Raw genomic sequence first — 8,601 nt, 5'->3', positions numbered from 1 at the left:
CCTCCCCGCTCCAGCGCGCACGCTCAGTCACGGCGCCCGCACCCCGCTTCGCCGCCAGCGCGCAAGACCAGTCACGGCGGCCGCCGGCTTAAGTTACAGCGCGCATGCCCACGTCACGGCGCCCGTCACCTAAGTCGTTCCCGCCAGCGCGCATGCTCCGTCACGGCAAGCGCCGGCTTCGTCTCCAGTGCACATGATCAGTCACGGTGGCCGGCGCTTTAGGTGAGAACACGCACGCTTTGTCACGGCTGCCGGCAGCCCACAGGTCCCATTGATGAGGACAAAGGTCGTGGAGGCCACAAGTCAATGGATATATTTAAGGCAGAGATAGATAGATGAATTCTTGATCAGTGCAGGCGTCAGGGGTTACGGGGGGAAGGCAGGAGAATGGGGTTAGGAGGGAGAGATAGATCAGCCGTGATTGAATGGCGGAGTACACTTACATAGAAACATAGAAAATAGGTGCAGGAGTAGGCCATTCAGCCCTTCGAGCCTGTACGCACCGCCATTCAATATGATCATGGTTGATCATCCAACTCAGTATCCTGTACCTGCCTTCTCTCCATACCCCCTGACCCCTTTAGCCACAAGGGCCACATCTAACTCCCTCTTAAATATAGCCAATGAACTGGCCTCAACTACCTTCTGTGGCAGAGAATTCCACAGATTCACCACTCTCTGTGTGAAAAAAAATGTTCTCATCTAAAAGACATCCCCCTTATCCTTAAACTGTGACCCCTTGTTCTGGACTTCCCCAACATCGGGAACAATCTTCCTGCATCTAGCCTGTCCAACCCCTTAAGAATTTTGTAAGTTTCTATAAGATCCCCCCTCAATCTTCTAAATTCCAGTCTTTCTTCATATGAAAGTCCTGCCATCCCAGGAATCAATCTGGTGAACCTTCTCTGTACTCCCTCAATGGCAAGAAGGTCTTTCCTCAGATTAGGAGACCAAAACTGTACACAATACTCCAGGTGTGGTCTCACCAATGCCCTGTACAACTGCAGCAGAACCTCCCTGCTCCTATACTCAAATCCCCTTGCTATGAATGCCAACATACCATTGGCTTTCTTCACTGCCTGCTGCACCTGCATGCCTACTTTCAATGACTGGTGTACCACGACACCCAGGCCTCGTTGCATCTCCCCTTCTCCTAATCAGCCACCATTCAGATAATAGTCTGCTTTCCTGTTCTTGCCACCAGTGGATAACCTCACATTTATCCACATTATACTGCATCTGCCATGCATTTGCCCACTCACCTAACCTATCCAAGTCACCTTGCAGCCTCCTAGCATCCTCCTCACAGCTAACACTGCCCCCCAGCTTTGTGTCATCCGCAAACTTGGAGATGTTGCATTCAATTCCCTCGTCCAAATCATTAATATATATTGTAAACAGCTGGGCTTTTCCCACTTGATGGGCCAAATGGCCTAATCCTGCTTGTCACTTGTGAACTTGGTCAGTCATAGTTGGCGAAGATAAGTGACCATACACTAAACTAAACAACATACTGTGTTCCATGGGTAGACACAAAACGCTGGAGTAACTCAGCAGGTCAGGCAGCATCTCTGGAGAGAAGGAATGGGTGACGTTTCGGGTCAAGACCCTTCTTCAGGAACGTCACCTATTCCTTCTCTCCAGAGATGCTGCCTGTCCCGCTGAGTTACTCCAGCTTTTTATGTGTCTATCTTCAGTTTAAACCAGCATCTGCTGTTCCTTCCTACACATATTAATATATTATGTTTGGGTATTACCAATGTTAATAATATTATTATTATTATGGGATCATATTAATTTCCCAACACATTAAAAATTTTCTCTACTTAGCTATTGCACAGTAATTTCTCAGTGAAGCCGATAATTTTAGAAGGAGGAGCAAGAGACTGCAGATGCTGGAATCTTGAGCAAGGAGCAAAGAGAAAAAGTAACTCCTGTAGGAAGGAACTGCAGATGCTGGTTTACACCGAAGATAGACACAAAATGCTGGAGTAACTCACCACTAGCCACATCTTCCCATCTCCGCCCCTTTCCGCAAAGACCATTCCCTCAGTAACTCCCTGGTTAACACATCCCTTCCCAACCAAATCACCCCCTCCCCAGGTACCTTCCCCTGCAACCGCAGAAGATGCAACATCTGTCCCTGCACTTCCCTCCTCGACTCCATCCAAGGACACCGATAGTCTTTTCAGGTGGCCAGTGGCCTTTGGACTTGCCAGTTCTTGGGCCCTGCAGCACTCAGTGGGTTGACTCCAAAAGCTGGAGTAACACAGCGGGTCAGGCAGCATCTCTCGAGAGAATGAGAGAGCTTCTCAGTGTATCTCGGTACATGTGACAATCATTATTCCCTTTATCATGGATGGCTGTGGATGGCCTGATTGTAATCGTGCATTGTCTTTCTGTTGACTGGTTGGCAAGCAACAAAAGCTTTTCATTGTACCTCGGTACACTAAACTAAACTCAAAAATAATAAAGGCACATTAATACCAATTCGAGGCTAGGGCAGAGGGAACAGTAGGGCGGCACGGTGGCGCAGCAGTAGAGTTGTTGCCTTGCAGCGCCGGAGACCCGGGTTCCATCCCAACTACGGGTGCTGTCTGTACGGAGTTTGTACGTTCTCCTCGTGACCGCATAGGTTTTCTCCAAGATCTTCGATCTCCTCCCACACTCCAAAGACATACAGGTTTGTAGGTTAATTAGCTTTGATAAAATTGTAAATTGTCCCTAGTGTGTGCAGGATAGCGTCAATGTGCGGGGATCGCTGGTCGGTGCGGACTCGGTGGGCCGAAGGGTCTGTATCTCTAAACTAAACTAAACTTAACAAAGCTGGCAAGATGTGTAGGAAACAAAAACTGCAGATGCTGGTTTAAATCGAAGATAGACACAAAAATGCTGGAGTAACTCAGCGGGTCAGGCAGCATCTCGGGAGAGAAGGAATGGGTGATGTTTCGAGCCAAGATCCTTCTTCAGACTGACAAGATGATCAGCTGGCAAGATGATCATGAAGCTCTGCCACCAGATGGTGCTTGTGTGCCACCTAAAATAATAATCTTTAAAATCAAATAATAATAACATGTAAAGTGCACATGATGCTAATTTATGAAAACAAAACGATTCTTGTTTATTTGCATCGGAGAGAAGCAATTACTAAGAAGGTTGGCCACGTCCCCCTTTGAAACATCATCCATTTCTCTGAAGACAGACACAATATGCTGGAGTAACTCAGCAGGTCAGGCAGCATCTCTGGCGAGAAGGGATGGGTGACGTTTTGGGTCGAGACCCTTCTTCAGACTGAGCCATTTCTCCTGTGGTGCAAAGTGTTCCGATTTATTCCTATCACATTCTCATGTTGTGGTTTGTTGCTACTCAGTGCTGTTCTGGACAATTTCAGAGGCCAGTTCAACCCACTGTAGATCTGGAGATGCCCGAGGCTGTTTCCAAACTACATGATGCTATGATTTTATTTAAAGTCACTATTGTAGTTATTACCTCCTTTTTTTAAGCTTATTTAAGACAGAAACAGGCCCTTCGGCCCAACTTGTCCAGGAACAACCAATGCCCCATGTAAGCTTTTCCCATTTGCCCACTTAGCCCATATCCCTTTTCTATCTACGTACCAGTCTGTGTGTCTTTTAAATAAGTTCATTAGTCATAGTAGCAGAATTAGGCCATTCGGCCTATCAAGCCTCTCCACCATTTGATTTTGGCTGATCTATTTTTCCCTTTTAACCCCATTCTCCTGCCTTCTCCCCGTAACCTTTGACACCCGTACTAGAATTGGGCGGTCACGGTGGCGCAGCGGTAGAGTTGCTGCCTTACAGCGAATGCAGCGCCGGAGACCCGGGTTCCATCCCGACTATGGGTGCTGTCTGTACGGAGTTTGTACGTTCTCCCCGTGACCTGCGTGGGTTTTCTCCGAGACCTTCGGTTTCCTCCCACACTCCAAAGACGTACAGGTTTGTAGGTTAATTGGCTTGGTAAATGTAAAAAAAATTGTCCCTAGTGGGTGTAGGATAGTGTTAGTGTGCGGGGATCGCTGGTCGGCGCGAACCCAGTGGGCCGAAGGGCCTGTTTCCGCACTGTATCTCTAAACTAATGAAGAACCTATCAATCTCTGCTATACAAATACCCAATGATTTGGCCTCCACCACTACCTGCAGCAATGAATTCCATAGATTCAACTCACTTTGGCCAAAGATATACCACCTCATGTTACTATTGCTGTTATAGTAACCGCCTCATCCACCTCCTCTGGCAGCTCGTTCCATATACCGCACCCTCAATGTAAAAAGGCTGCCCCTCAGGTTCCTATTAAAACTCCCTCCACCTTAAACCTGTGTCCTCTGGTTCTTTATTCCCCTTCTCAGGGTTAAAGCCTCTGTGTATTCACCCTATCCCCTCATGATATGAAACACTATACACCGATCATCATGACCTGATGAGCCAAAACATTATGCCCACCTGCATAATATGCTGTTATACAATAATAATATGTGCTATACAAATAAAATTGACTGTTGGTCCTCCGTGTGCAGCCCCATACACAGCAGGGTGCGATGCACTGTGTATTGTGACACATTCCTCCCGTCACCACCATTAACATTTTCTGTGACTTGTGCCACAGTCGACCTTCTGTCGGTTCGGACCAGACGGGATAGCCTTCGTTGCCCTCGCGCATCGATGAGCCTTGGGCGCCCAACACCCTGCCTGTCGCCGGTTTGTGGTTTGTCCCTCCTCGGACCACTGTCGGTAGGTACTCACCACTGCTGACCGGGAGCACCCCACAAGCCTTGCCGTTTCACAGATGCTCTGACCCAGTCGTCTGGCCGTAACAATTTGGCCCTTGTCAAAGTCGCTCAGGTCTTTACTCCTGCCCATTTCTCCTGCATCCAACACATCAACTTCAAGAACTGACTGTTCACTTGCTGCCTAATATATCCCACCCCTTGACAGGTGCCATTGTAACAAGATAATCAATGTTATTCACTTCGCCTGTCAGTGGTCAGAATGCTTTGGCTGTTCGGTGTAAGATCACCAGTGGCACAGCGGTAGAGTTGCTGCCTCACAATGCCAGAGACCCGGGTTCGAGACCCTTCTTCAGACTGAGAGTCAGTTGAAAGGGAAATGAGAGATATAGACGGTGATGTAGAGAGATATAGAACAAATGAATGAAAGATGTGCAACAAAATAATGACGATGAAGGAAACAGGCCATTGCCTGAAGACGGGTCTCATCACCCATTCCGTCTCTCCAGAGATGCTGCCTGTCCCGCTGAGATACTCCAGCTTCTTGTGTCTATCTTCTTGTGTTAAACCAGCATCTGTTGTTCCTTCCTACACAGGCCATTGGGATCTTATCGAAACATATAAGATTATTAAGGGTATAAGAAAATAACTGCAGATGCTGGTACAAATCGATTTATTCACAAAATGCTGGAGTAACTCAGCAGGTCAGGCAGCATCTCGGGAGAGAAGGAATGGGTGACGTTTCGGGTCGAGACCCTTCTTCAGACTGATGTCGGGGGTGGGACAAAGGAAGGATATAGGTGGAGACAGGAAGATAGAGGGAGATCTGGGAAGGAGGAGGGGAAGGGAGGGACAGAGGAGCTATCTGAACTCCCCCTCCCATTCCCAGTCTGACCTCTCTGTCATGGGCCTCCTCCAGTGCCATAGTGAGGCCCGCCGGAAATTGGAGGAGCAGCACCTCATATTTCGCCTGGGCAGTTTGCGGCCCGGTGGTATGAACGTCGACTTCTTCAACTTCAGATAGCTCCTCTGTCAACCAATTATCTATCTATGTCAGTACCCTACCTCCAATACCATGTGCTCTAATTTTGCCCACTAATCTCATATGTGGGACCTTGTCGAAGGCTTTCTGAAAGTCGAGGTACACCACATCCACCGGCTCTCCCCTGTCAATTTTCCTAGTTACATCCTCAAAAAATTCCAGAAGATTAGTCAAGCATGATTTCCCCTTCGTAAATCCATGCTGACTCGGAACAATCCTGTTACTACTATCCAAATGCTCCGCAATTTCGTCTTTTATAATTGACTCCAGCATCTTCCCCACCACTGATGTCAGACTAACTGGTCTATAATTTCCAGTTTTCTCTCTCCCTCCTTTCTTAAAAAGTGGGACATTAGCTACCCTCCAATCCACAGGAACTGATCCTGAATCTATAGCACATTGGAAAATGATCACCAATGCGTCCACAATTTCTTGCGCCACCTCCTTAAGTACTCTGGGATGCAGACCATCAGGCCCTGGGAATTTATCAGCCTTCAGTCCCATCAGTCTACCCATCACCATTTCCTGCCTAATGTGGATTTCCTTCAGTTCCTCCGTCACCCTAGGATCTCTGGCCACTAGAACATCTGGGAGATTGCTTGTATTTTTCTTAGTGAAGACAGATCCAAAGTACCGGTTCAACTTGTCTGCCATTTCCCTGTTTCCCATAATAAATTCCCCCGCTTCTGTTTTCAAGGGACCGACATTTGCCTTGACTATTTTTTTCCTCTTTACATACCTAAAAAAGCTTTTACTGTCCTCCTTTATATTATTGGCTAGTTTACCCTCGTACCTCATCTTTTCTCCTCGTATTGCCTTCTTAGTCATCTTCTGTTGCTCTTTAAAAGAGTCCCAATCCTCTGGCTTCCCACTCTTCTTTGCTTTGTTATACTTCTTCCCTTTTATTTTTATGCTGTCCTTGACTTCCCTTGTCAGCCACGGGTGCCTCTTACTCCCCTTGGAATCTTTCCTCCTCTTTGGGATAAATTGATCCTGCAACTTCTGCATTATTCCCAGGAATACCTGCCATTGCTGTTCCACCGTCTTCCCTGCTAGGGCCTCCTTCCAGTCAATTCTGCCCAGCTCATGCCTCTGTAATCCCCTTTGCTATACTGTAATACTGACACTTCCGATTTTCCCTTCTCCCTCTCAATTTGTAGAGTAAAACTTATCATATTGGGATCACTGCATCCTAATGGCTCTTTTACCTCGAGTCCCCTTATCAGATCAGGTTCATTACACAACACTAAATCCAGAATTGCCTTCTCCCTGGTAGGCTCCAGTACAAGCTGTTCTAAGAATCCATCTCGGAGGCACTCCACAAACTCTCTTTCCTGGGGTCCATTACCAACCTGATTTTCCCAGTCTACCTGCATGTTGAAATCTCCCATGACCACCGTAGCATTACATTTGTGACGTGCCAATTTTAGCTCCTCATTCAACTTGCACCTTATGTCGAGGCTACTGTTTGGGGGCCTATAGATAACTCCCATTAGGGTCTTTTTACCCTTGCAATTCTTCATTTCTACCCATACTGATTCTACATCTCCTGATTCTATGTCACCCCTTGCAAGGGAATGAATATCATTCCTCACCAACAGAGCGACCCCACCCCCTCTCCCCACCTGTCTGTCTTTTCTATACGTTGTGTACCCCTGAATATTCAGTTCCCAGCCCTGGTCCTCTTGTAGCCATGTCTCAGTGATTCCCACGACATCATACTTGCCAATGTCTAACTGAGCCTCAAGCTCATCCACTTTATTTTTTATACTTCGTGCATTTAAATACAACATTTAATTTCCGTATTCACCTCCCCTCTCACAGAAAAGCCACCAGCATCCACAAAGACTCCTCACACTCCTGCAACAGTCTGTTCGAACTTCTCCATCGGGCAGACGATACAAGGCTTCTACGCCCGCACCTCCAGACTCAGGAACAGCTTCATCCCCAGGGCCATAGCTGCTATGAACCGGTCCTGCTGAGCCGGATGGTCACATCGCACAGTGAACCGGCACAGATCTACTTGCACTTTATTCTGCTTTAAAACTATTCCAATTTGTTTCATTGGGTTGTTTAAATTAATACTGACTAGCTAATTAATTTATTGCATCGTATGGGAGGCGCATTCCCAATCTCGTTGTACCCCTGTACAATGACAATAAAGATATATTGTATTGTGTTGTATTGTATTATCCATTTCCTTTGGAGATGCTGTCTGGCCCATTGAGTACCCCCAGCACTTTGTTTCTTTTTGCAGAATGACAAAGCTTTCTCGCAAACATGGCAAGTTTCTGGGAAGTGTGTAGGGAGGAACACACAGATGCTGGTTTACACCAAAGACACAAAATGCTGGAGTAATTCAGCGGGACAGGCAGCATCTCTGGATAGAAGGAATGGGTGACGTTTCGGGTCGGGAATGAGAGTCTGAAGAAGGGTCTCGACCCGAAACGTCACCCATTCCTTCTCTCCAGAGACGCTGCCTGTCCCGCTGAGTTACTCCAGCATTTTGTGTCTAAGTTTCTGGGAAGAGTGGGAACTGTGTACCCAGTGTGTTAGAAGGAATATTCAACTTGTGAACTTTACGACCTGCACATGTCAGTGTCTCTTTACACCTCAGCTTCAAATATGCTCACATCAACTTCTTTTAAGTGGACTTTATATTCGCAGGGAGCTAGAATAACATCAATCGGTACACGTGACAATAAACTAAACTGACTAACTAATTACTAGTACTTGGCAAAGGGTAAATCAGACAGATAAATACATTTAAAGAGAAATTTAAACAGCCACCAAGTTTTTATTTACAAGTGGTGG

Source organism: Rhinoraja longicauda, chromosome 5 (genome assembly GCF_053455715.1).
Source record: "Rhinoraja longicauda isolate Sanriku21f chromosome 5, sRhiLon1.1, whole genome shotgun sequence".
Taxonomy (NCBI): Eukaryota; Metazoa; Chordata; class Chondrichthyes; order Rajiformes; family Arhynchobatidae; genus Rhinoraja; species Rhinoraja longicauda.
Note: the sequence above shows the minus strand (reverse complement) of the source record.